General features: G+C 51.0%; 1 long non-coding RNA gene across 1 annotated transcript in view; it reads right to left on the bottom strand.

The window, feature by feature from the left end:
• Nucleotides 1-3,236: 3,236 nt before the first annotated feature.
• The window catches only part of LOC138296006 (uncharacterized), an 85,174-nt gene continuing 61,599 nt past the window's right edge, over nt 3,237-26,811 (bottom strand). Inside the window, exons 3-4 of the long non-coding RNA XR_011203727.1 lie at nt 4,740-4,799; nt 3,237-3,418 (exon numbers count right to left, since the gene is read on the bottom strand). This is a non-coding gene — a long non-coding RNA (uncharacterized lncRNA). The remainder of the gene's footprint in view (nt 3,419-4,739; nt 4,800-26,811) is intronic.

Raw genomic sequence — 26,811 nt, 5'->3', positions numbered from 1 at the left:
CTGGTCTTCAAAGGCAGAGAAAGACATTTGGAGCAACCAGCAACACCCCCACATCCTGCAACCCCAGACAACTAGGTGCCCCCTTGATTAGATTAGGAGAGGGCAGGAGAGGGGTGTGTTTATGATTTTTAGCCACACCAGTGGGTGGGCTCAGCCAGATGTAACCTCCAAAAATCAGATTCAGCCATGTTGGATTTTTAGAGAATGTTGCCCACTGGGATGGATTTTTGCCACACTTCCCAGGAAGTGGTCATCACAGGGGGACGACCCTGTACCTGATTGGAGAACCAGGACCCCCCTGCTTTTCACCCAGGAGCAAGGATAAAACTGGCAGACCTGCACCCACACCTCAGATCCCCACCAGATTTCAACAAGAAAGAACTAAAGGAGAAGAAGGACTGCCCTGCTGGACCCCTGGCCTGCACCTGGAACCTGCACTCAGAAGGACTGCACCAGCTGCACACTTGGGCTTCACCACAAGAAGGACTTTGCCTGGCTTCAACTGGTTCAAGGAGGGACTCCCTGTTTGCTACAGGTGAAAAATTGCTAACCAGAGTCCCCTGCACCAACTCCTGAAGAAGGCGACCAGCTGACCACTGCCCAGTGGCCAAAAAGGAGTTTGCGCCAGGTGCATTCTGGGAGTTGTAGTCCGCACCCCCCAAGGACCATCTCAGAACTTCTGGACCCTTGGGGTGAGCTGTGGACCCCAAAAGAACCTTAAAAGAACATCTGGGTGAAGCCCCGGAAGTTTGGAGAAGATTTGAGAATTTTTGTAAAAAAGCTCCATAGAGGGACCGACCCGCCGCGGAAATTCTAGCCGGCTTGCCTCAACCGCGACCCGGCCTGATTTGGTGGTTCGTCCCGGTAAAGAAAAATCTCCGAAAAAGAGACTAAGTCCGAAGGTAAAAAGTTGACCGGGACCTCCCAGCCATCGTATCTGAGAAGGGCTCCATGGACGTCGGATCAAGATCCAGGTTTACCCCGGTCGAAGGATTTTCACCTCGAAAAAACGACTAAGTCCGAAGGTAAAAATCTCCACCGAGGAATCCAGCATCGCGTATCCGGAGAAGGGCTCCAGGAGGTCAGATAGGACTGGCAGGTTCGTCCCGCTGAAGAAAATCTTCAAAATAAAGACTAAGTCAGAAGGTAACTTTTTAACCGAGGCCTCCCGCGACTTGTAGCCGAGTAGGGCTCCAACGCGGTCGGCCTGAAACTTTGACTTTGCCCCGGTCGAGGTGCAACCAGATGACCCGATTGGCGCTTTTTGTTTCTAAGCTCTAGAAAAATAATAATTCTTTAAAAATTCATATCTCCGGTTCCCTTTATCCGATTTTATTCGTTTTGGTGTCATTTTAAAGATAAAAATATAATCTATTTTTATGAATTGGTTTTGGATTTTTAAACTGTTTCCTGTGTTTTATTTAAATACTGTTTTGTGATATTTGAATGCTTTACACTCTGTCTCCTAAGTTAAGCCTTGACGCTCGTTGCCAAGCTACCAAGGGTTGAGCTGGGATTAATTTACTGAGACCTAACTGTACCTAAGTGGAGGTTGGTGGCTTGTTGCTAGGTGTAGGTACCTACCTGCCTTGGCAATAACCCCTTTTCCAACACAGGACATATAAAACACATATCTACATGTCTTGCCTTTTACCTATATTGCACGCTGCCCTATGGGTTACCTAGGACCTACCTTAGGGGCGACATATATGTAGAAAAAGGGGAGTTATGGCTTGACAAGTACTTTTAGATGCCAAATTGAAGTGGCTGTGAAACTGTACACACAGACCTTGCAATGGCAGGCCTGAGACATGGTTAAGTGGCTACTTATGTGGGTTGCACAATCAGTGCTGTAGGCCCACTAGTAACTTTTAATTTACAGGCCCTGGGCTCATGTAGTGCACTCTACTAGGGACTTATAAGTAAATTAAATATGTCAATTGGGTATGAGCCAATGTTACCATGTTTAAGGGAGAGAGCATATGCACTTTAGCACTGGTTAGCAGTGGTAAAGTGCGCAGAGTCTTAAAACCAGGAAAAACAGTGTCAGAAAAGTGGAGGGAGGAAGGTAAAAAGTTGGGGGATGACCACCCTAAAGCTGCCAGGTCTAACAGGTGACCAATAGTATAGCAGACTACAATCAACTATCTGAGGCTTCAAAGCATGTATCAAACAGAAATCCATGCAAGTTGACATATGGCATGTGTGGTTCAAAACACAAGTGACTGGAAATTTCCCTGATGATTGTACCTGCCCAACAAATATGTGAGAAACAGAAGAGGCACATGTAAGACTGTGAGGGGCAGCTGTTAGTTTGCCAGTATCCATTCCCCAAATAGGGTGGAGTTTAATCTGCTAAACTTTTCAAGAATGATTGTTACAGACCTTAGGGATGACAATTGATGTTACATTATTTCCTATCAAAGAATGTGTATTCATACACAATTTGAGTGTCAGAAACTGCGCTGAAAACTGTCCCGAGTAGCTGATGTCATACTGCAACCGATCATACAAACAGTCAATCATCATGGACACCTTATTATCTAAAACTAACTGGATTTATTGGTACTTAAAAACACAACCTATACTAACTTATCTTTACTTACCCCTACAGCTATCTATCCTAATATAAACATATCTCATACATGTAATGACACACAATAAACATTGTCCCCCATCACCCTTAACAGACAATAGACGAGTAGGACAACATGAACTAAAGCTACACATAGATTAACTTAACCTGTAGCCTAAACAAATACATGTAAAATAATGTATTTTTTAATTTTAATTTTTTTTACACAGAGCCCCATACATAACCCCTGCCCGAAACCCCTAACCAAAAATAAAAAACACCCCCAACTATACTATCAATGTCATACAACTAACGTAATCTACGCTATCTAACCCACCCAAAAACTCACTAAAACTATTTACAATATGAAATAGGGGACGGGGAGGAACTGGGAAGCTTTGCATTTTCTTATTCATAGCTTTTAATGCTTTTTCTTAATGTACTTCAATTGTTTGTAATTTCTGGCAACTTCTTGCTCCAGATTGGCCAACCTGACCTTTATATCTGCCATGTCCCTTTGCATGTCCGCCTCAAAGCTGGAGACTGTGGCAGCTGGTGGTGGCTGTTGCTGGGCTGCTGTCGAAGTTTGTGCTGTGGATGTGGAGGGGGTGGGACCGGCTGAGGCACCCCTGACCCTTGCCATAAAGCTAGATGTTTTTTTGGTGGTGGTTGCGGCCTGTTTAGGTGGTCCCCCAAGTGGGAATGCCTGCCAAGACCCCAATGACTTTTCCTTACGATATCTTTTGGCCATCTTCCGGTAACTCGCTTGCATTTCCAAAACATAGCAGTAACGCTCTGCCCTCTTCTCAAATGCACGCTTCAGTGCTGGGGTCATTGTGGCTGCTAAAACATGAGGAGAACATGACATAAAAAACTGCATTGGGTAGAATAACCATGCAATGAATACAGCATCTTCAGATGACACATGTTATCAACCAGACATACTACAACAATGTCAAGATCCAAATCAAAAATAAACTGCCTACCAGGTATCTACGGTAACATGTTCATGTCACAGGGATAACGGCTATCTAATGTTGCACATTAGGGCCCAGTTTTAAGTTGGACTAGTTCCCCCTTGCGCCACTTTAGTTTCATCATTCTGGTGAGGCTGATGTGGCCCAACAAGGCCAAAATCCCTGTGACATAGCGTTAATTATGCCAAGCATCATATATGCAAGGTAGGGTTCACCCAATAGGGGGTGCTGCTCAGAGCAGCCATTACAAGGGGAAACATGATTTTTTCCAATGGGGTCCGTGTATATTTCAGGGTTAGTGTTAATATATTTTGCGCTAAGCCTGAACAGTACATAACTATTTCTACAAATGTTACCCTATTGTCCCCTACCCTGTTGCATGGTGTGACGAATTTGTAATGCGGGGCACCCATGGAGAATGTAGGGGTCCGCTAAAGGGCAGAGGAAAAGTGGTGCTACACTAGCTGCAGCGTCAGTTTCCATTAATATTAACCTACTTGTGAACATGCCTTTTTACATCTCCTAAGTACCAGGTAAACACTCTCCATGCACATCTCATACACGTGTGATGTGGCCATGCTCACTCACAATTATCATGATGGGTAGATCATGCAGGTTAATCTGCACACATCTAATTTGCTACAATCTGTAGACATGTCTCACATCCATCTGGAGAAGAGCTTAAATCTTTATGTGTGCTCAACCGACTGCTGCCCATCAAAAAAAGCTTCTTGCACGGCCAGTGACTCACTTCATTTCTGAAGAGTAGTGAAGCACCAGTGGTGCAAGTATCTCATTGATAAGCCCCCTAGAGACCTCAACACATGTACATAATTTGTACCATGTCCAGAGTAAATTAATGCAACGTGTGGCACACAGTGCAGCAACATGTGCTGTGACAAATATGTTGGCAACAGCCATGCAGTTCTAAATACCAGCACCTCTGGCACATATCTTGACTGACATCACTGTGTTTGTGGACATAATTACCTTTTGCTAAGACCCACAATTCCATTGCAGCACACGTTGGCACATCCTCAAAATTACATCAGACATGATGCCGATACCCAAACTTAGATGATGGTATTTTAATTGACACCCATGCCATTTTTGACATGGCTTTGCACACATCATACCCTCTCACACACAACCCTAGACCTACACGTGACAAAAAAGGTGACACTAACTGGCTGCAACGTGGTCTTCAAACCAGGAAACCTCTTCAACAGTGTAGGGTGGAGGTCCACCTGCAAGACATGACAGGAAAACAGCTTTGTGATTGTTGAACAAATAAAAGCATGGACAACTGTTGCACATTCAACTTGTTTAGCTGAGTAAGCTAGTGAATTTAGTGTTAGAAATTAACAACTGCCAACTATTTCATGTGTGTCAGAAAGACAAAGGGCCAGATTTAAAATGCCCTAGCACCACCAGAGCGTCAATTTCAGTGACGCTCGGGTGGCGCTTTTCACAGCACCATATGTACAAGGAGCTGTAATGGCACTTTTTGTAGCGTAACGCCTCCATGTAAATATTGGCCCGTATGACGCAGTTTCCTGCATCAGAGGGGCGTGCAATGGCAACACCCATTGCTTTTGACACTGTCCCAGATAAAAGAGATATCGCAAATTAGTAGCAGCGCCAAAAACAAACACCACCCCAGGAGTGGTGTTAGCATGGCAAAACAATGAGGAATGCTTTTATTCCTCCTCTTTTCTTGCTTTTCTATGTGTTCCTAATTCGACGGCACACACAGAAGAAGAAAAATGCCAATGATGATTGCTTATCTGCAGGAAAGCATCCCTTTTTGCACATGTACAATCTTTTTTAAATGACGCTTTAGCACTACTATGTGCGCTGTATTTTGCAGCACACATAGAAGTTGCAAAACACCATTGTAGATTGTTTATATGCAGGAAGGGATACCTTCCTGTGCATAAACAAACACTCCCCTCAACGCAGACACACTTGCACTATGGCGCAAGCATGCCTGCGTTGGTGCAGGCAGCTTAATGCAGACGCACTCTTGGAAATATGGTGAAGCCCTGGGTTTAAAAACTGACGCAGCGCGGCACTGCTGAAGTTGGCACAGCACCACGTTGCACCAGTTTCTTGAATATCTGGTCCATAGTTAGCCCTAAATACCGTGTACAGATATGAGTGGCAGACATATATACAGGTTTCAAATACATTTCCCTGGTGGGTTTCCACGCCAGGGAAAGGCTGGCGGAAGGGGTGCACCTGCACTGCCCATGCACTTGGCATGGGCAGTGCTGGGACCCCTGTGCAGTGCCCCATCGCGCAGGTCGGGCAGTGATCTGCGCGACGGGTTCAGCTGCACCCGCTGCACAGAGGCATTTGCCGTCAATGTCCCGGCCACGCATTCTTGCAGGCCGGCGGGCGGAAACAATGTTTCCGCCCGCCGGCCTACAGGAATGTTCATTATACGACCGTAGATCCGGGGGCGCTGGCGGTCAGTAGTTTGATGATGAGGGACTATGTCATTATGGTTGCTCTTAGCATGTTTTGTACCATACATGCAGGCACTATACCTGCAAAGTGAAAATTGGCATTTTGATAACAATGGAATTGTCATGTAACTAACCTGCCTTAGGCACAAATACAAGTTGACTCCAAAAAAAGCACAGTGTAACCAACTTGATTTAAAGGCTATTTTTTCGTGTGCCACCTACGGCAGGAATACACACCTTGCATTCTTCAGGTCTGGCGCTGCCATCATGTGGCACCATGCTTTCAAACTGCCACAAACCTTGCACTGGCCAAAATTTACCATACATGCAGGCACTATACCTGCAAAGTGAAAATTGGCATTTTGATAACTATGGAATTGTCATGTAACTAACCTGCCTTAGGCACAAATACAAGTTGACTCCAAAAAAAGCACAGTGTAACCAACTTGATTTAAAGGCTATTTTTTCGTGTGCCACCTACGGCAGGAATACACACCTTGCATTCTTCAGGTCTGGCGCTGCCATCATGTGGCACCATGCTTTCAAACTGCCACAAACCTTGCACTGGCCCAAATTTGACATATGGTTAGGTAATAGTTGCCTCCATTAGCAACATTACCTTCAAAAACATAGACACAGATGTTGCATTATGAGGTGTTCTTGTCATGTCACCCTGCACATACATGACTCAAGGCACACACACATACACCCATGACTAACAATACTCCTGCAAAATGTTCATCATCACTTAAACATTACTTAGCACATTTTCACAGTTGTAAGGACCATGATGGACATGAACATTTGTGTCTGGGAAACATGAAACCTTACACCATTGCACATGTGTGTACAATATTTGGCACTTTATTATGTATATGTAAGACAGTAAGACACAAAGGGGGTGATTCCAAGCTTGGCGGGCGGCGGGAGCCGCCCGCCAAGCGGGAAACGCCAGAAGACCGTACCGCGGGCAAAAGACTGCGGCGGTCATTCTGGGTTTCCCACTGGGCTGGCGGGCGACCGCCAAAAGGCCGCCCGCCAGCCCAGCGGGAAACACCCTTCCACGAGGAAGCCGGCTCCGAATGGAGCCGGCGGAGTGGAAGGGGTGCGACGGGTGCAGTAGCGCCCGTCGCGAATTTCAGTGTCTGCTAAGCAGACACTGAAATTCTAAGTGGGGCCCTCTTACAGGGGCCCCACGACACCCCATCCCGCCATCCTGTTCCTGGCGACCGAAACCGCCAGGAACAGGATGGCGGGATGGGGGTCGGAATTCCCATGGCGGCGCAGCAAGCTGCGCCGCCATGGAGGATTCCCACGGGCAGCGGAAAGCCGGCGGTACACCGCCGACTTTCCGTTTCTGCCCGCGGCTGTACCGCCGCGGTCAGAATGCCCAAAGGAGCACCGCCAGCCTGTTGGCGGTGCTCCCGCGGACCACGGCCCTGGCGGTTTTTACCGCCAGGGTCAAAATGACCGCCAAAGTACTCAAAGAGGAATGTGCAATTTGTCTGTAACCAGTGCATTGCTGAGCTTTCATAGATGCCGGTAGGTTGTGACACAGAACTTCCTGTCCTGACCCTTGTCATTACCTGCTGTAGTTATCCTTATGTCCAACTGTCATGCACATGCAAATGAGGATGTTGCAATGTAAAAGGGGTACTTACCAACAGGTCCACCAAACCGAATAAACAGGTGATCTAGGAGATCTTGCTCATGGACAATGAGGTCTGCCCACCGGTGTTTAAGCTGGTGGTCCGCCCACTCCACTGCAAAGATCCTTTGAAGCTGGTACAGCACCTTGCCCCCCGCAGCTTCCTTGCCTCTGCTGGATAGCCCTGAAGACCCGGCAACCCATAGCCACCATGTTGAGGAGGTAGTGGCGCACCAACCAGATGAAACCTCCCAGTTCATCTCCACTCATGCGATGGGCTCTCCCATTCTCCAACATTTGCAGTTTCCCTCCAATGCAAAAATTATAACCCCCAAAAAAATAAAACAATACCCCACCTAACCCCAAATAGCCCAACAAACTACACTACCCCACGACAAACACCTGATAATTCAAATACAATAACAGGACAAAAAACTGCACAAAACTTACAAATCTAACCAATTGGACTTGACATAGACAGGAAACAGCACAAAACTCTTAAAAACTGTCACTCCTCAACCAGCACCAGCTCCACACAACTTCTCACAACCACAGACTAGAAGATTGTAAAATAAAAGTGAAAGTAAATTCACTTTACCATGCTTGCAGCAAGGAAGTACTGTAACATCACTTCCCAGGAGTATGTGACACGTTTAATGATATGTGTTGTTTGTTTTATGCATGACGGCCATGCATGGATTTTTTCCATGAAAGCTGACAAGGCTGTCGACTTACCAGGAATGCGTGGATTTTGGAGGGAAGGCTGAGACGACAAGACAGTTTAGATGCGCATGGTGCCAGGCGTAATTTTAGTGATTTGTGATGTATGGATAAGTATCATGTTAGAAATGGGGTCTTTGGTTGGCAGTCAGGTTACCCCCTGTCCAAGCAAGGACCCTCACTCTAGTCAGGGTAAGGAGAATCACCCTCAGTTAACCCCTGCACACCCCCTTGGTGGCTTGGCACAAGCAGGCAGGTTTAACGTCAGAGGATAGGTGTAAAGTTTCTGTACCAACACACACAGTAACTCAGTGAAAACACTACAAAATGACACAACACAGGTTTAGACAAATAGGAAATATTTATCTCAACAAAACAAGACCAAAATGACAAAAATCCAATATACACAAGTCAAGTTATTAATTCCAAAACCAAAAGAGTCTTAAATCCTTTTGTAAACAGTAAAACCACTGTTAGCGTTGAAAAGTATTTGGGTAGCGTCAAAATGACACACACAGGCGAGTGTGCATCAAAAAGGTTAGAGATGCATTAATTTGTCACCTGCAAGCAAGACCGTGCGTCGTTTCTCCTCCTCTGATCGGGTCGGCATGTGTCGTTTTTCCTCTCCGCAGGAGAGCGATGCATCGATCCGGGCAGCACTCGGGTCCGGGCAGGCGTTGCGTTGTTTTTCCGCGCCCAGCAAGGTTTGCGTCAAAAATCGTCCTGCACGGTATCCGGAAAACCGCGCTGTGTGGGTTGCGATTTTACCAGCCTCCGTTAGCGGTGTGGTGTGTCGTTTCTCCATCCACGTGCATCGATCTTCCAGCCACGCTGCAGGCGGTGCGTCAGTTTCAGCCGCGGAGCCAGCAGCGCGTCGTTTCTTCAGCCGAGTCTCGGAGGTTTGTGCGTGGATTTTCAAACTTGGTCTGCCAGTTTCACCTGTCACGGCCCCAGGAACTGGATAGGGCACCACTTGGCATGGCAGGAGTCTCAGCAGAGAGCCCAGGTGCTGGCAGCAGAAGTCTTTGATGGCCCTGAGACTTCAACAACAAAAGGCAAGCTCAGGACAAGCCCTTGGAGATTTCTTCACAAGCAGGAATGCACAACAAAGTCCAGTCTCTGTCGCCTTGAACAGGCTGAAGCAGCAACTGCAGGATAGCTCCACAAAGCACAGTCACAGGCAGGGCAGCACTTCTCCTCAGCTCTTCAGTTCTTCTCCAGGAAGAGGTTCCTCTTGATGTCCAGAAGTGATCTAAAGTCTGTGGTTTTGGATGCTCTTCTTATACCCATTTTGGCTTTTGAAGGAGGCCTACTTCAAAGGAAAGTCTCTCTTGTTTGTGAAATCCCTCCTTGCCCAGGCCAGGCCCCAGACACACACCAGGGGGTTGGAGACTGCATTGTGTGAGGGCAGGCACAGCTCTTTCAGGTATAAGTAACCAATGCTCCCCTTCCTCCTAGCACAGATGGCTCATCAGGATATGCAGGCTAAACCCCAGCTCCCTTTGTGTCACTGTCTAGAGAGAGGTGCAAACAGTCCAACTGTCAAACTGACTGAGACAGTGAATCCACAAACAGGCACACTCACAGAATGGTTTAAGCAAAAAACACAACACAGGTTTAGAAAAATAGGAAATATTTCTCTGAACAAAACAAGACCAAAATGACAAAAATCCAATATACACAAGTCAAGTTATAAATTTTAAAACCAAAAGAGTCTTAAATCCTTTTGTAAACAGTAAAACCACTGTTAGCGTTGAAAAGTATCTGGGTAGCGTCAAAATAACACACACAGGCTAGTGTGCATCAAAAAGGTTAGAGATGCGTTAATTTGTCACCTGCAAGCAAGACCGTGCGTCGTTTCTCCTCCTCTGATCGGGTCGGCATGCGTCGTTTTTCCTCTCCGCAGGAGAGCGATGTATCGATCCGGGCAGCACTCGGGTCCGGGCAGGCGTTGCGTTGTTTTTCCGCGCCCAGCAAGGTTTGCGTCAAAAATTGTGCTTCACGGTATCCGGAAAAGCGCGCTGTGTGGGTTGCGATTTTACCAGCCTCCGTTAGCGGTGTGGTGTGTCGTTTCTCCATCCACGTGCATTGATCTTCCAGCCACGCTGCAGGCGGTGCGTCAGTTTCAGCCGCGGAGCCAGCAGCGCGTCATTTCTTCAGCCGAGTCTCGGAGGTTTGTGCGTGGATTTTCAAACTTGGTCTGCCAGTTTCACCTGTCAAGGCCCCAGGAACTGGATAGGGCACCACTTGGCACGGCAGGAGTCTCAGCAGAGAGCCCAGGTGCAGGCAGCAGAAGTCTTTGATGGCCCTGAGACTTCAACAACAGAAGGCAAGCTCAGGACAAGCCCTTGGAGATTTCTTCCCAAGCAGGAATGCACAACAAAGTCCAGTCTCTGTCCCCTTGAACAGGCAGAAGCAGCAACTGCAGGATAGCTCCACAAAGTACAGTCACAGGCAGGGCAGCACTTCTCCTCAGCTCTTCAGTTCTTCTCCAGGAAGAGGTTCCTCTTGATGTCCAGAAGTGATCTAAAGTCTGTGGTTTTGGATGCTCTTCTTATACCCATTTTGGCCTTTAAAGGAGGCCTACTTCAAAGGAAAGTCTCTCTTGTTTGTGAAATCTCTCCTTGCCCAAGCCAGGCCCCAGATACACACCAGGGGGTTGGAGACTGCATTGTGTGAGGGCAGGCACAGCTCTTTCAGGTATAAGTAACCAATGCTCCCCTTCCTCCTAGCACAGATGGCTCATCAGGATATGCAGGCTACACCCCAGCTCCCTTTGTGTCACTGTCTAGAGAGAGGTGCAAACAGTCCAACTGTCAAACTGACCGAGACAGTGAATCTCCAAACAGGCACAGTCACAGAATGGTTTAAGCAAAAAAATACCCACTTTCTAAAACTGGCATTTTTCAAACACACAATCTTAAAACCAACTTTACTGAAAGATGTATTTTTAAATTGTGAGCTCAGAGATTCCAAACTCCACATGTCTATCCACTCCCAAAGGGAATCTATGCTTTAATCATATTTAAAGGCAGCCCTCATGTTAGCCTATGAGAGGGATAGGCCTTGCAACAGTGAAAACCAAATTTAGCAGTATTTCACTGTTAGGACATATAAAACACATTAGTAAATGTCCTTCCTTAAAGATACACTGCCCCCTGCCCATGGGGCTACCTAGGGCCTACCTTAGGAGTGTCTTACATGTAAGAAAAGGGAAGGTTTAGCCCTGGCAAGTGGGTACACTTGCCAACTCGAATTGGCAGTTAAAGTCTGCACACACAGACACTGCAGTAGCAGGTCTGAGCCATGTTTACAGGGCTACTAATGTGGGTGGCACAACCAGTGCTGCAGGCCTACTAGTAGCATTTGATTTACAGGCTCTGGGCATCTCTAGTGCACTGTACTAGGGACTTACCAGCAAATCAAATATGTCAATCATGGAAATACAATCAACAATACAATTTACACAAAGAGCATATGCACTTTAGCACTGGTTAGCAGTGGTAAAGTGCTCAGAGTTCTAAATCCAAAACAAAACAAAAACAGGTCCTAACAAATAGGATGCAGGGGTGCAAAAAGATTGGAGATGACCCTGTATAAGGAAAAAAGTACCATACCATATGCATAATTTTTTTTGACGCATAACGGCCTTGTGTGGATTTTTGTGGAAAGGCTGACAGTGCACCCAGATTCACATTCTTTATAACAGGGGCTATGCATTTATGTAGTTTGTATGGTACGGCTACATGTGTGTGAATGTGCATTTCATTGTATACAGGTAACATAGGAATGTGTTACCATATGTTTGTATGTGTGTGTGATGTATGCGAGGACTGGTACTGTTTGCAAATGTGCCTGTGTACGAAGACTCGTTGCCATATACATGTTTACACATGTGTACTGAGTGTACATATGTGATACTACTCATATTGTGGGTCTACCACATTGTCACGTCAGAATTCCAACTGTATGTTACAATACACAACATAAGATAGGAAGGGCCATGTGCAATATTTGTTCAGACATATGACACCCTTAAAAAATCTTTAGCAAAGGATGCTGTTGACTAAGGCTGGGATAAGATCCTGTAAGCCATTTCAATGTGAGTGCACGTATGTGCACACTCTCGTGCGTTGTAAGGAGCAGACTTCATGATGCAATGCAACACATGTAACGTACAGTTCTCCATGCATGCAAAATGTTGGAGATGGTGTGCTGACATTTGTCATTGTAGGTATATATGTGACATGTTTTGTGTGAAAATATATGTAACATGTCTGATAAGTGATGCATGATACAGTGATGTGTTTAGGGATTAGACACATACCAAATCTCGATTCCAGCTGTCTTGTATGTAGGCCATTGTCTCAAAGCTGTGTGCTCATATCTGTGTAAATTATGTTTCACAATGGGGGGACATTTGTACTGGTCATGATAAGCTGTAAGTTATCATGTGACACATATACGTTATCATGTAAATTGTATTCATTTGTCCATCCGCAACTAGACAGCACCAAGCCTGGTCCACCTAGCTGGGACATGGGTGGAAAACCTTAGGAATCATGTGTTAACAACATACATTTTGAATGTTCAGTGACTCAAACTTTATTGTTATTGGCAGATTGATAAAACTGTATACCATCTGTTTGGCAGGGGTGCTCTCATGCAGTGCTGGAACCTTAGTTCAGTGCTCCTGCGGCACTCTGAATGGCCACACAGGGCCATTGTTGCATGTATCAACACAGGTTGACTGTGGTCACCTCTGCTCAGTTCACTGTGCACAATCAGCAGGCCCCCGGACTGTGTCAACGGTCAATGCCACCACCTCTGGATCATCAGCACTGTGATGCACAGTCCCCTGCATACATACACCTGCACATTTGTGATCTTATGGCCAAGTATGTTTTGTTACCTTTGAGGTTCTTAATGTCAGGATTGCCCTATCATATACTCAGGACTGGCAGTTTGTTTATGTAGGACATGTCTCATCAATTCCCATGGTTTTACATGATTTGCCATAATAGGTGAGATTATTCCTAGGATGCTTGATTAGGTCATTGATATGTTGTGGAACTGGGTCTTGTCTATAGATGTAAAGCAAAAATGTATATACACAGTTCCACTACAAGGGTGTGAACTAATAGTTCAAAGGTTCCTGGGTGTTCAAATCATTGAAGCAAGAGCCCTCACTCACCATCTGGCTATGCTCCTCGTCAGACCGGCACTGCAATGCCTGACGGGCCCCACAGGGGGGCTCTTTGCCAGAGATCTTGTCAGTGGTAACCAGCCAGTCAAAAAGGTGTAGTGATGTAGGATTGGTATGAAAAAGAAGAGTGGTGTTAAAAATGACTAGAGGTAAAACATAATTTATTGCGATATCCAACCTCTGTCAAGATTAAAAACAGGAGTGAGGGGAGACAATAAATTAAGGTCTAAACTCCCCTGATCAAATACGAGATAAGTATCAGTAGTTGTCACTAATTCCCTAAATTTAGAGTATAGTGAAGTAGATTCAGGATCCCCTTTACTACTCTTAAAGCATGGTCAACATGTTTCTCGCTTAATAGTCTTAGGGGGTGATTCTAACCCTGGCGGTCGGTGATAAAGCGGCGGCCAACCCGCCAACAGGCTGGCAGTCCAAAAAATGGAATTATGACCCTGGCGGGAAGGGACCGCCACTTTAACACTCCGACCGCCACGGCGGTACAGACAAACAGCGCGGCGGTCACCGCCAACAGACAGGCGGCAGACAATGTACCGCCCACAGTATCATAACTCACCAATCTGCCACCTTTTCCGGGGCGGGAGCCCCGCCGATAAAAACACGGCGGAAACAGACTACGAACGGGAAAACGCTCACCTCTACGCACTCCACGAGGAAGGAGGACAGCATGGAACCCGAATTAAACATCCTACCTGCTCTCGTCTACCTGCTCATCTACCACGAGTACGAACGCCGGCGCAGACGACAACGGTGAGTACTGCACCTACAACACACGGGAGGGGGGAGGAGGAAAGCTTACGGCACACACATATGCGACCCCCACCCCCCCAAACTATGTACACACCAATGCAGAGCAACAAGTCACAGTGACACCACCCAAACCCCCCTGAAAAATGCCAAGACATAATTAAATTGTGAATAAAAATTTATGTACAAAATAGGCTCTGAAAAGTATTGGTCAACTAGCCAAAAAATCAATATCAAAATAATTCTATATACAGTGCAATGGATAACCGAGGCAATTAGTCCTGCACATCAAAAGAAAATCGAAGTGTCCGTGGGCCAAAGTGTAACAACACAAGGGCAAAGCCCACACAGGAGACCTGAGTCCTTTGGAGAGAACACTGCGGGGGCATCTGATGAAAAAACTACAGGCACCTCAGGGGGAAGGGAAGGGGGGGGCACCAAAGCCACATGAGTCAACGACGCCAGATCCACGAAGGGGCCACCATGCCTACTGTGCCATCCTGGGGAGTGCAAAGCTACAGTCTCTCAAGTCTCTACAGTAGGTGGGTTGCCCACTGTTCCATCCTGGGGAGTGCAAAGCCACAGTCTCTCAAGTCTCTCCAGTGGTTCGTTTGCCCACTGTACCATCCTGCGGAGTGCAAAGCCACAGTCTCTCAAGTCTCTACAGTTGGTGGGTTGCCCACTGTGCCATCCTGGGGAGTGCAAAGCCACAGTCTCTCAAGTCTATACAGTAGGTGGGTTGCCCACTGTTCCATCCTGGGGAGTGCAAAGCCACAGTCCATCAGGTGGATTACAGTCTCCACTGGTCAAGGAGGAGGCATGGTGGGCACAGTGAACCGTTAACAGTGCATGCAGGAAGGGCCCAGCGGAGCGGTGCTTGAGACGGCGGTGCCCAGCGGAGCGGTGCTTGACAGGAAGGGCCCAGCAGAGCGGTGCCTGAGACGGCGGGGCCCAGCGGAGCGGTGCTTGGTAGGAAGGGCCCAGCGGAGCGGTGCTCGACAGGAAGGGCCCAGCGGAGCGGTGCTTGAGATGGCGGTGCCCAGCGGAGTGGTGCCTGAGACGGCGGGGCCCAGCGGAGCGGTGCTTGACAGGAAGGGCCCAGCGGAGCGGTGCTTGACAGGAAGGGCCCAGCGGAGCGGTGCTTGACAGGAAGGGCCCAGCGGAGCGGTGCTTGACAGGAAGGGCCCAGCGGAGCGGTGCTTGACAGGAAGGGCCCAGCGGAGCGGTGCCTGAGACGGCGGGGCCCAGCGGAGCGGTGCTTGACAGGAAGGGCCCAGCGGAGCGGTGCTTGACAGGAAGGGCCCAGCGGAGCAGTGCTTGACAGGAAGGGCCCAGCGGAGCGGTGCCTGAGACGGCGGGGCCCAGCGGAGCGGTGCTTGACAGGAAGGGCCCAGCGGAGCGGTGCCTGAGACGGCAGGGCCCAGCGGAGCGGTGCTTGACAGGAAGGGCCCAGCGGAGCGGTGCTTGATACGGCGGTGCCCAGCGGAGCGGTGCCTGAGACGGCGGGGCCCAGCGGAGCGGTGCTTGACAGGAAGGGCCCAGCGGAGCGGTGCTTGACAGGAAGGGCCCAGCGGAGCGGTGCTTGACAGGAAGGGCCCAGTGGAGCGGTACCTGAGACGGCGGGCCCAGCGGAGCGGTGCTTGACAGGAAGGGCCCAGCGGAGCGGTGCTTGACAGGAAGGGCCCAGCGGAGCGGTGCCTGAGACGGCGGTGCCCAGCCGAGCGGTGCTTGACAGGAAGGGCCCAGCGGAGCGGTGCTTGACAGGAAGGGCCCAGCGGAGCGGTGCTTGACAGGAAGGGCCCAGCGGAGCGGTGCTTGAGACGGCGGTGCCCAGCGGAGCGGTGCCTGAGACGGCGGGGCCCAGCGGAGCGGTGCTTGACAGGAAGGGCCCAGCAGAGCGGTGCTTGACAGGAAGGGCCCAGCGGAGCGGTGCTTGAGACGGCGGTGCCCAGCGGAGCGGTGCCTGAGACGGCGGGGCCCAGCGGAGCGGTGCTTGACAGGAAGGGCCCAGCGGAGCGGTGCTTGACAGGAAGGGCCCAGCGGAGCGGTGCTTGACAGGAAGGGCCCAGCGGAGCGGTGCTTGACAGGAAGGGCCCAGCGGAGCAGTGCTTGAGACGGCGGTGCCCAGCGAAGCGGTGCTTGAGACGGCGGGGCCCAGCGGAGCGGTGCTTGACAGGAAGGGCCCAGCGGAGCGGTGCTTGACAGGAAGGGCCCAGCGGAGCGGTGCTTGAGACGGCGGGGCCCAGCGGAGCAGTGCTTGACAGGAAGGGCCCAGCGGAGCAGTGCTTGAGACGGCGGTGCCCAGCGGAGCGGTGCTTGAGACGGCGGGGCCCAGCGGAGCGGTGCTTGACAGGAAGGGCCCAGCGGAGCGGTGCTTGACAGGAAGGGCCCAGCGGAGCGGTGCTTGAGACGGCGGGGCCCAGCGGAGCAGTGCTTGACAGGAAGGGCCCAGCGGAGCAGTGCTTGAGACGGCGGGGCCCAGTGGAGCGGTGCTTGAGACGGCGGGGCCCAGCGGAGCGGTGCTTGACAGGAAGGGCCCAGCGGAGCGGTGCTTGACAGGAAGGGCCCAGCGGAGCGGTGCTTGACAGGAAGGGCCCAGCGGAGCGGTGCTTGAGACGGCGGGGCCCAGCGGAGCAGTGCTTGACAGGAAGGGCCCAGCGGAGCAGTGCTTGAGACGGCGGGGCCCAGCGGAGCGGTGCTTGACAGGAAGGGCCCTGTTCAGCGGCGCTCTTCTGCACGGCGGGGCCCTGTTCAGCGGTGCTCTTCTGCACGGCGGGGCCCTGTTCAGCGGTGCTCTTCTGCACGGCGGGGCCCTCTTCAGCGGTGCTCTTCTGCACGGCAGGGCCCTCTTCAGCGGTGCTCTTCTGCAAGGCGGGGCCCTCTTCAGCGGTGCTCTTCTGCACGGCGGGGCCCTGTTCAGCGGTGCTCTTCTGCACGGCGGGGCCCTGTTCAGCGGTGCTCTTCTGCACAGCGGGGCCCTCTTCAGCGGTGCTCTTCTGCACGGCGGGGCCCTCTTCAGCGGTGCTCGTCCAGTAAGTCAAGGGAGCCAGACCTGGCCTGGACTCCCTGCTCAGTCGCCCTCCGACCGTGCTGTTGCTGGACCCTTCGGTGACGGAGTCCTGGGCCCTTTGGTGTCCTCCCTAACACCCGGGATGGGGCTTGTGGGGCCCTCCTGCTCCGCGCTCCTGCTGGCTGACTTCTCCGCCCTGCTGCCCTTTCGCTCCTTAGATGGGGCTCTCGGGCCCTTGCCTCCCCTAGATGTTGTGGCTGGTGAAGTGGGCGAACTTTGCTCCTTGGGGGCAGCCGTGTCAGTCCTCTCACGGCGGCCCTTTAGTTTCCTGGTCCTCTTGCCTGGGGGGGGGGGGCTGGCTGTCCCCTTGCTGCTGATTGAAGTGTCACTGCTGGCAAAGGGTGGACTCCAGAACCCATGCACCACAGTGACACTCGAAGCTGGGCTGGTGGTGGCTGAGGTGCTCTTGGGACTCTTTGCAGATGGAGGGGGTGGGTCAGGGGAGGGAAAGAGGTTAAGATTAGCGAGGAAAAGTTTTTTAGGACCAAGGTAAAGGGTAGGAGAAGTGGTGATGGGAGTGGAGGAAGAGGATGTGGTTGTAGGAGAGTCAGGTGTGCTGTCTTTGGGTGCAGGTGCTTGTGCTGGAGGCTGTCGTGAGGTGGATGGCTGTTGGGTGGGTGTCTGCCTGCGTTTGTGTGTCTTGGAAGAGGGGGTGACAGACACAGTGGGAGAGGACACAGGGGACGTGTAAATGGTAGTGGGGGTGGTGACTGCACGTGTGCGGACTGTACTGGAGGGTGTGCTGGTGATGGAAGCACTGGCTGATGGTGGTGTGCATGCAGGTGTGAGTGTAGACGTCACAGGGAGGGAGAAGGGAGACGAGGAGGAGGGGGACACAGAGGTGGTAGTGACTGTTGGAATGTCTGCATCTGGGTGTTGCTTGGGTGAATGCTTGTGGGTTCTGTGGTGCTTGTGTCTGGATGAGCTGCCCTAGGGTGTTGAGGTGTGTGCAGGCTGGTCTGATGGTGTGGATGGGATAGGCTGAGGAACAGGAGACAGAGACAGGGTGGAGGCAGTCAGAAGAGGGAGGCTGGAAACAGGGACAATGGCTGCCGTCAGTGCTGAGGCCAGAGCATTGAACGATCGTTGATGGGCAGCCTGACCCAAATGAATGCCCTCCAGGTAGGCATTGCTCCGATGCACCTCCCTTTCTACCCCCTGGATGGCATTCAAAAGGGTAGTCTGCCCAACAATGATGGTCTGAAGGAGGTCAATGACCTCCTCACTGAGGGCAGCAGGGGTGGCAGGGGCTGAGGTGCCTGGGGCGAAGGAGACGCCCGCCTTCCTGGGCGAGCGGGCACGGAGCGTAGGCTGAGGGGCTGCTGGGAGGGCGGGGCTGGTGCGCTGGGTGGCGGCTGTACCTGTAGAGGCGGGGGGCCCGGATGTTGCCGCCACCGCTAGGGAGCTCCCATCCGAGGACGTGTCGGTGTCGCTGGTGTCACCACCGGTCCCCGTTGTGGTGCTCCCCTCGCCCTCCGGATCACTGGTGCCCTTGGTGTCTGTTCCTGGGCCCACCGGGGCCTTGTGACTTGCAGCTCCCTCGTGCTCCGATGCCAATTCTCCTCCGCCTGATGATGCTAATGCACACATGCACAAGAAGATGAAGAAGAAGGGTGGGGGGAGAAAAACGAAGACCAGGTTGAGTGCATGCAATGTCAACACCGTTGGCGGAGAGGACAGACACAGGAGCCTCATGCACTACGCCGCGCATTCGGGGTACACTACTCAGTACTTCTGACTAGGACAACAGGTCTAGAGACGACAAACGCGCACATGTGTGATGCTGGACCATCGATAGCTGTACTTGTCACCCTACAGAGGTGGGGGCCGGGAGCACAGGGCCATGCCTAAAGGAGAGGACTACACTACAGAAAGCGCCCTGGCCTAATGTCACCCACAACCCTCCTCCCCCACCCAGATGCCTCCACTGCGCAGAAAGATAGCAGAATGTGCTGATACTCACCCCCTTGTGTCTGCTGTGATGTCCTCAAGCGCCCATCCAAATCAGGGTAGGCCACCGCCAGGATCCGGGACATCAGGGGGGTCAGGGTACGACTGGCACCCCTCCTAGGTTGGGAGGCCATCCCCAGCAGTGACTCGGCGGTCTTCCTGGTCCCGCGGCGGATGTCCTCCCACCTCTTGCGGCAGTGGGTGCCCCGTCTGACGTGGACCCCCAGGGCCCGGACTTCCTTGGCGATGGCACGCCAAATGTCCACTTTCTGATGGGCGCTGACCTATTTGACATGTACAGGGTGGGAAGGAAAAATTCATCAATTTTCTGCATGTTAGATGTGATTGGCCCCCCCTCCCCAACCTTGCCATATGGCACATGCTCTCATCTGTCGTGCGTTGCACTCCTCATTCGCCCCCCACCCCACCAACTTACATCCACCCCACTCCACACAGGCATAGCCCATTCAATGTGCACCCAGTGTACTTACCTGTTGGTCTGGAGGACTGTAGAGTAACGCATACTGGGGGAGGACCCCATCCACAAGTTTCTCCAACTCCTCAGACGTGAAGGCAGGGGCCCTTTCCCCAGTCGCAGCAGCCATTGTCACTTCCAGACCGAGGTCACAGCAGCACTTGCAGTATAGGTCCTCTCCTGTGGATGATCAGGTCTCGAGTGATTAAGCAGATAGAAAATGGCGGTCACGCCCGCGGCGGTGCGTACCGCGACCACCGGCGCACCTCGTCATTGGCTCCTGAAACCCATAGGCTTCAATGTTAACCAATGCGGCTTCGTATAGCGGTCTTCGACCGCCTACCGCCACGGTGTGCCACGCCAGCGCATTGACCTCACATCCCATTGTCCCACTTCACAGGTCAGGCAGCCGCCATTTCAAGGGCCCACATGGCATAATTTGTACTGCGTCTCACACGCCTAGGCCTTGCATTGCCACACATACACGCCTTCCAATACATAGATAATCGTGTGCTCGGCATGCTGTGGTGAACGTACCTGTGATTTGCTTGACTCTGTGCTCCATGTTGTCCTTCCTAGGCACCGTCCGCTGGGACTTGCGAGGAGAAGGATAAATCCTCGCGTGTACCGACCGCTGGTGGACCTGTCGACAATGGAAGAACGCCATATCATACTACGATACCGACTTGACCGAGCCACTATACATGAACTGTGTGCCCAGCTGGAGCCAGCCCTGATGTCCCCCATCCACCAACCCACAGGAATTCCCGCTCTAGTGCAGGTTCTGTCAGTCCTCCATTTTTTGGCAAGTGGCTCATTCCAGACAACAGTGGCCATGTCATCTGGAATGTCTCAGCCTATGTTTTCAAAAATTTTGTCTAGAGTGTTGTCTGCCCTGACGAAACACATGCGGAGCTACATTGTATTCCCTGAGGAGGTTGATTTGGCCACTGTGAAGGGTGATTTTTATGCCCTTGGACATATCCCCAACATAATTGGTGCCATTGATGGGACCCATGTGGCTTTAGTACCCCCAAAAGACGATGAGCAGGTGTACAGAAACAGGAAAAGTTACCATTCTATGAACGTCCAGGTGGTCTGTTTGGCTGACCAGTACATCTCCTATGTGAATGCCAAGTTCCCTGGGTCAGTGCATGACGCGTATGTGATGCGTAATAGCAGCATCCCTTATGTGATGGAACAGCTACAGAGACAACGTGTGTGGCTAATTGGTGACTCTGGTTACCCCAACCTGCCTTGGCTATTGACCCCAGTGAGGAATCCCCGGACCAGGGCAGAGGAACGGTACAATGAGGCCCATGGGCGAACTAGGAGGATCATAGAAAGAACCTTTGGCCTCCTGAAGGCCAGGTTTAGGTGCCTGCATATGACAGGGGGATCCCTGATGTACTCACCAAAGAAGGTGTGCCAGATCATCGTGGCCTGCTGTATGCTTCACAATCTTGCATTGCGACGTCAGGTGCCTTTCCTGCAGGAGGATGGTCCAGATGGTGGTGTTGAAGCAGCTGTGGAGCCTGCGGAGAGTGAAGAGGAGGAAGACGAAGAGGACGACACAGACAACAGGGACAGAGTTATCCAACAGTATTTTCAGTAGCACACAGGTAAGAATCACCCACGCGATTTAACATTTACTGAAAGCCCCCTGCATCTTTACTTTGTGTATTTCCCCCCAGTTCTTTTAAACTGATGTTTGATTTTCCCTTCCCTTTTCAGTGCTGTATGACCCACTGCGTGACTTCTGCTTGGTTAGCCCATGGACTAATGCTTATTGACATCGGTATGTTGTCATCACAAAAATAACAGAACATTATTGATCAGTAATGTGTTATACATTTGTAAATAATACAGGCTGACTCCTGAATGATTTCAGTGCAATGAGTGATTTATTTTTAGTGCTAGATATTGGTACATGATATTAAAACGGTGATGGGTGAGGGTGGAGTTATGTCCATGGCAGGGCCCAGTTCTCAGTTTCACAGGTGCATTTTCCATATGCCTGTGGAAGGATGGAGCAGGGGCAGTTCAAGGTTGGACAGGGTGACACTGTGGGACAGTGGGATGACATCAGGGGGTATCTTATGCTGGCGGGGGTCTTGGCATCCTACTCTGTCTTCCTGTGAGATCTCAGGTTCCTCTTGCGGGTGGTTGTTCTTCAGCAGGAGGTGGGGTTCTGGTGGGCCGTCGTTCTGTGGGGGCCTCCTGACCACTAGCGCCGGCGGAGGTGGTAGGCTGTTCCTGGCTAGTGACAGGGGCCCTTTGTGGTGCCACATGGTCCCACAATGTGGTTTCTATCCGGTTGAGGGCCTGGACTATGGTCCCCATAGCGGTAGCGATGTTCCTGAGTTCATTGCTGAACCCCATGTACCGTTCCTCCTGCTGTGCCTGGATCTCGGTGAACCTGGCCAGTACCGTCGCCATCGTCTCCTGGGAGTGATGGTATGCTCCCATGATGGTGGTGAGGGCCTCTTGGAGAGTGGGTTCCCTGGGCCTGTCCTCCCCCCCCTGTCGCACAGCAGCCCTCCCAGTTGCCCTGTTTCCCCGGGCCTCTGTCCCCTGGACGGTGTGCCCACTACCACTGCCCCCAGGTCCCTGTTGTTGTTGGGGTGTTGGGTCAGCCTGGGTGCCCTGTAGTGGCGGACACACCGCTGCTTGACGCGTCCTGGAGAGCTGTGGCCTGTGTCTGTGTGTGGGGAACCGACTGTCCAGAGGTCCCCGATGGTCCGGGCTGGTCATCAGGTTCTAGGTCGACAGAGCTGCTGTCCTCGCTGGGGGCCTGTTCTGGGGGTGGGATGGACAAATCTGGACCCTCCGTGGCGGTGTGTTGGCGTTCGGGCCCTGCAGGGGTAAAGGAGTATGGTTATTGTTTCTGTGTGTGCCATGGCGTGCAGTTTGAGTGCCCTTGTCCCCCAGTGCTGGCATTCCCTTGTGGGAGGTGTTGTGAGGGTGGTGGGGGGGGGGTGTATGGGTATGTGCAATGGTCATGCTTTGGTGGTGGCTGTCTATGGTTTGTGTTGGCATTCAGGGGTTGGTGTTGTTTACGGTGGGTTGTGCTGGTGAGACATTGGCAGTGAGGTTGTGTGCTGGGGGGTTGAGATTGGGGGCGAGGGGGGGGTTGGCATGCTGGTGGTTGGGGGGGGTGAAGTAGTTGAGATTCGACTTACCAGAGTCCATTCCTCCGTGTACTCCAGCGAGGCCATCAGGATGCAGGATGTTTACTACCTCTTGCTCCCATGCTGTGAATTGGGGTGGAGTGGGTGGGGGTCCGCCGCCAGTCTTCTGCACAGCGATGTTGTGTCGCGACACCATCGAGCGCACCTTCCCCCGTAGGTCGTTCCATCGCTTTCTGATATCTTCCCGATTTCTGGGATGCTGTCCCACAGCGTGGACCCTGTCTACGATCCTTTGCCATAGCTCAGCCTTCCTTGCTATAGTGGTGTGCTGCACCTGTGTGCCGAAGAGCTGGGGCTCAACCCTTATAATTTCCTCCACCATGACCCTGAGTTCTTGGTCCGAGAACCTGGGGTGTCTTTGGGGTGCCATGGGGTGGTGTGGATGAGGTGTGGGGTGGTGTTTGTGGTGATGTGCGTGGTGATATGTGGTGATGTGTGCGTAAATGTGGTGTGGGTGATGAAGTTGGGTTCCTGTGTGTGTTGGGGTTTTCGATTGCTGTGCTCGCTCTCTCTATCTCTATCTCTATCGCCTTCTCTCCGATTTCCAACTAGTGGGGGTTTGTGGGTGATGTGGGTGTGTGTTTTATAGTTGATTGGATGTGTGGGAGTGTTGTTTGTATGTGTGTCAGGTGTGTGTATTTCAAATTGTCCAATGTGGCTGTGTTTTGGAGCTGTGTGTGTATTTTGAGCGCGGCGGTGTGTACCGCCAATGGAATACCGCGGTTGAAAGACCGCCGCGTGGATTCGTGGGTCAGAATGGCATGGGCGTGTTTGTGTTGGCGTGACGGTGGAGGTTTGGTCATCTCCAGTTTTCCGCGGCCCGCTGATGAGGCGGCCTTCCTTGGATGTCGGGTTTTTGGCGGTTTCACAGTTGGTGGTCAGAATGACCGTGGCGGTTTACCGCGGCCGCGGCGGTAGAATGGCGGACTTCTGACCGGCGGTAAGGGCCTTTTACCGCCGAGGTCAGAATGACCCCCTTAATGGTCTGTTGCGATTCGTCCGGACCAATACACCTACCTAATCCTTAGAAAAATAACCCATACTTGGGGGGATGATATTTAGCAGGAACCTAGAGTTATGAAAAGAAAAAACATGATTGGCAAACAGGTAGCGAACACTCAATTATGTGCAGTGAGTCTTGTCTATAAACCCAGGGTACAGATGCTGTCCTCCCTGGGCTTCCCTTCTTTGTGGATGATCACTATGGAATCCTGGCACTGTCCTAATGGGAGTACTCCCCCCTTCTCCCTCTCCTCATACATCTGCTTCAGGTGTGAGGCAAGCTTAGTGGCTGTCAATTTATAGGGCTCTATTGACCTCCCAGTTGGGCCCTGATGCTTTGCCAGGCTTCACATCCCCGATGGCTCATACAATTTACTCCGGGGAAAGTTCATCTTCTAAGGCTTGCCTATCCTCTGTAGTGAGGCTTTGGAGGGGGATGTCACCCAGGAGCTCGCCTGCTTTGCTTACTGTGGAAAAAAACCTGTCATAATTGATTTTCCCATAGTAGTGGGCTTAAGTTTGGACTATGGTTTGTTGACTACTAGCAAGTTCCCCTGACTCCTCTGGATCCCAGGGCCCCATCTATCCTCTGCCACCTACCTGTCCAGCCGGGCCAATAATGTTCCTGTCTTGTCCACCATTACATTATTGTGGTGTTGTGTTGCCCTATGGTGCATTTTAGTAGCTTCCTGGGTCATGTCTCAGTATATTTTTACTGAAGGGCTAGGATGTTGGCTCCCTCTGAGCCCTCCTCATGTGGTAATCTGAACTCAAGGGACAATAACTCACATTCTAGAGCCTTCAATTTGTCCCTTTTTTACTTTTTTTCCTTGTGCCTTCATGAGAAACCCACCCCCTTGATTATTGTCTCATAGGCCGTCCACAACATGAGTAGAGACTTGACTGAAGTGCTGTTTCCCTGAAAATAATGGTCTGTTGCGGCTAACATTCCTTCTCTAATTTTTGGTACTTCCAGGTACCAAGGTCTCAATATGATGTGGCTATTGTTTGGCCTCTCGCCCCGACCATGCACCAGCCACAGGGGAGAATGGTCAGAAATACCCCTGGTTAAGTTAGTGGTCTTCCTGACTTTTTACATCTGGGAAGTCGGCATGAGAAAATGATCAATTCAGGAGAGACTATCATGCACCCCCAAGTAAACGGATGAAGTCCTGGGTAAAGGGTACACCATACATCTGCCAGTCCCTGGACAGTGAGGAAGTCTGCAAATGGTCGTCCAGGGGCCTTTGGGGATGTTGGTGAATGCTATCAGTCAGCGTTGAGTTAAAGACCCCTCACATGATCAATTCCCCATCTGGAAGACTGTGTAGCAGAGTTGTCAGGGCTGGTAGTACTGAGTTGTGAAGTCATATTGTGATATATACTGATATTATGTTTAAGATTCCCCCATTCCCAGGTCCCAGAGAGCACCACATAGGGACCAAGCAGATTGGGCCATAATTGCCAAATGACCAGGGGCAGCGTTCTCCTCATCAAGATTGCTACTCCTCTAGAGGAGGTGGTATGGCCCACATCCCTCTTCAATGATGAATCCCCCTCTCTGTTACACTGTGCTGCAGAATCCAAACTGCCCACTCTCCAACTGCACATAGTGCCTGTTGCCTCAACCAAACATACTCCTAATTAGGAAAGCGTCACTACCACATTTTGCCCACCCCCCAGCCGCTTACTGGAAGGTCTTTACCAAGTTGGTGTCTCATACCCGCAGTGTCAATCGTCCCCCCAATCACCGATTGAGGACCATAGAGGGCTGCTCCCAGCTTACCCACAAGATGCTCTGAATGCATCTCCAGTGCTACATTTACAGTTCCACAAGCCCCTCTCATCTCCCCATGGGTCCCAAGATCTGTTCAGGTGATCGGGACGATGCCCCGGGCTAAGCAAATTCTTTTTGCCCTGCACCTCCACTTCAAGTGTTTCACAATTCTCATTTGTTATTCCACCACCTGGCACCTCTAGGGCGGTCGCAGAGTCTTGACCCTCCTGCCGCCTGACATTCCATCCAGCCAATACCGACCAGCTTCTGGGCTTCATAAAAAGTGAGCTTTGCACGCTGCGACTAATTAAAGCTATGCTGGATAAGTCATTGAATACTTGTTGTTCTGTTCCCTCAAAACGTCTTCACCTGGTGGAAACTGCGGCACAGCCTCTTGACCCAAAGACTGAAATTGGTGAAGAAGGAAACCTGAGCGTTACTTATATGCAATGGAGGGGCACTGCGAGCTACTTGGATAATCATGTCCCAGTATCGAATGTTTATGAGTCTTGCTATGATGGCATGAGGGTGTGCTCCAGGCTTTCAAGATGCACCTGGGATGCAGTGGGTTCACTCCACCTAAAAGATTTTGGAAGTCCACATGTTTGCAGCTGTTTCAGGATGAGATCCTCCACAAACAGGTCCATGGCCGGACCCTTGGTATTTAGAGGTACTACTAGTATCCGTGTGTTATTTCAGCAGGACGAGCCCTCCAAGTCTTCCAACTTCTCTCACAACTGTTCTACTGTGGTTTCACATAATTTGTTAAACATGGCCACATACTCACATTTGCATTCCACAACCTATGTAACATTCCCAATGAGTTTATTGTGGTACTGTGAATACTCATGTCAGCTTTGAGTAGAGGGAATGACACAATCAACCTTTCTATGTCATTCTTCACACATACAATTTGCCAAGGGTCCGTGACTTGCTAGGTCATTGCTTGACTTACGTGCACATTCCTAAATGATTGGGTGTGAT

Source organism: Pleurodeles waltl, chromosome 1_2, assembly GCF_031143425.1.
Source record: "Pleurodeles waltl isolate 20211129_DDA chromosome 1_2, aPleWal1.hap1.20221129, whole genome shotgun sequence".
Taxonomy (NCBI): domain Eukaryota; kingdom Metazoa; phylum Chordata; class Amphibia; order Caudata; family Salamandridae; genus Pleurodeles; species Pleurodeles waltl.
Note: the sequence above shows the minus strand (reverse complement) of the source record. Positions and strands in the feature narration are given on the sequence as shown.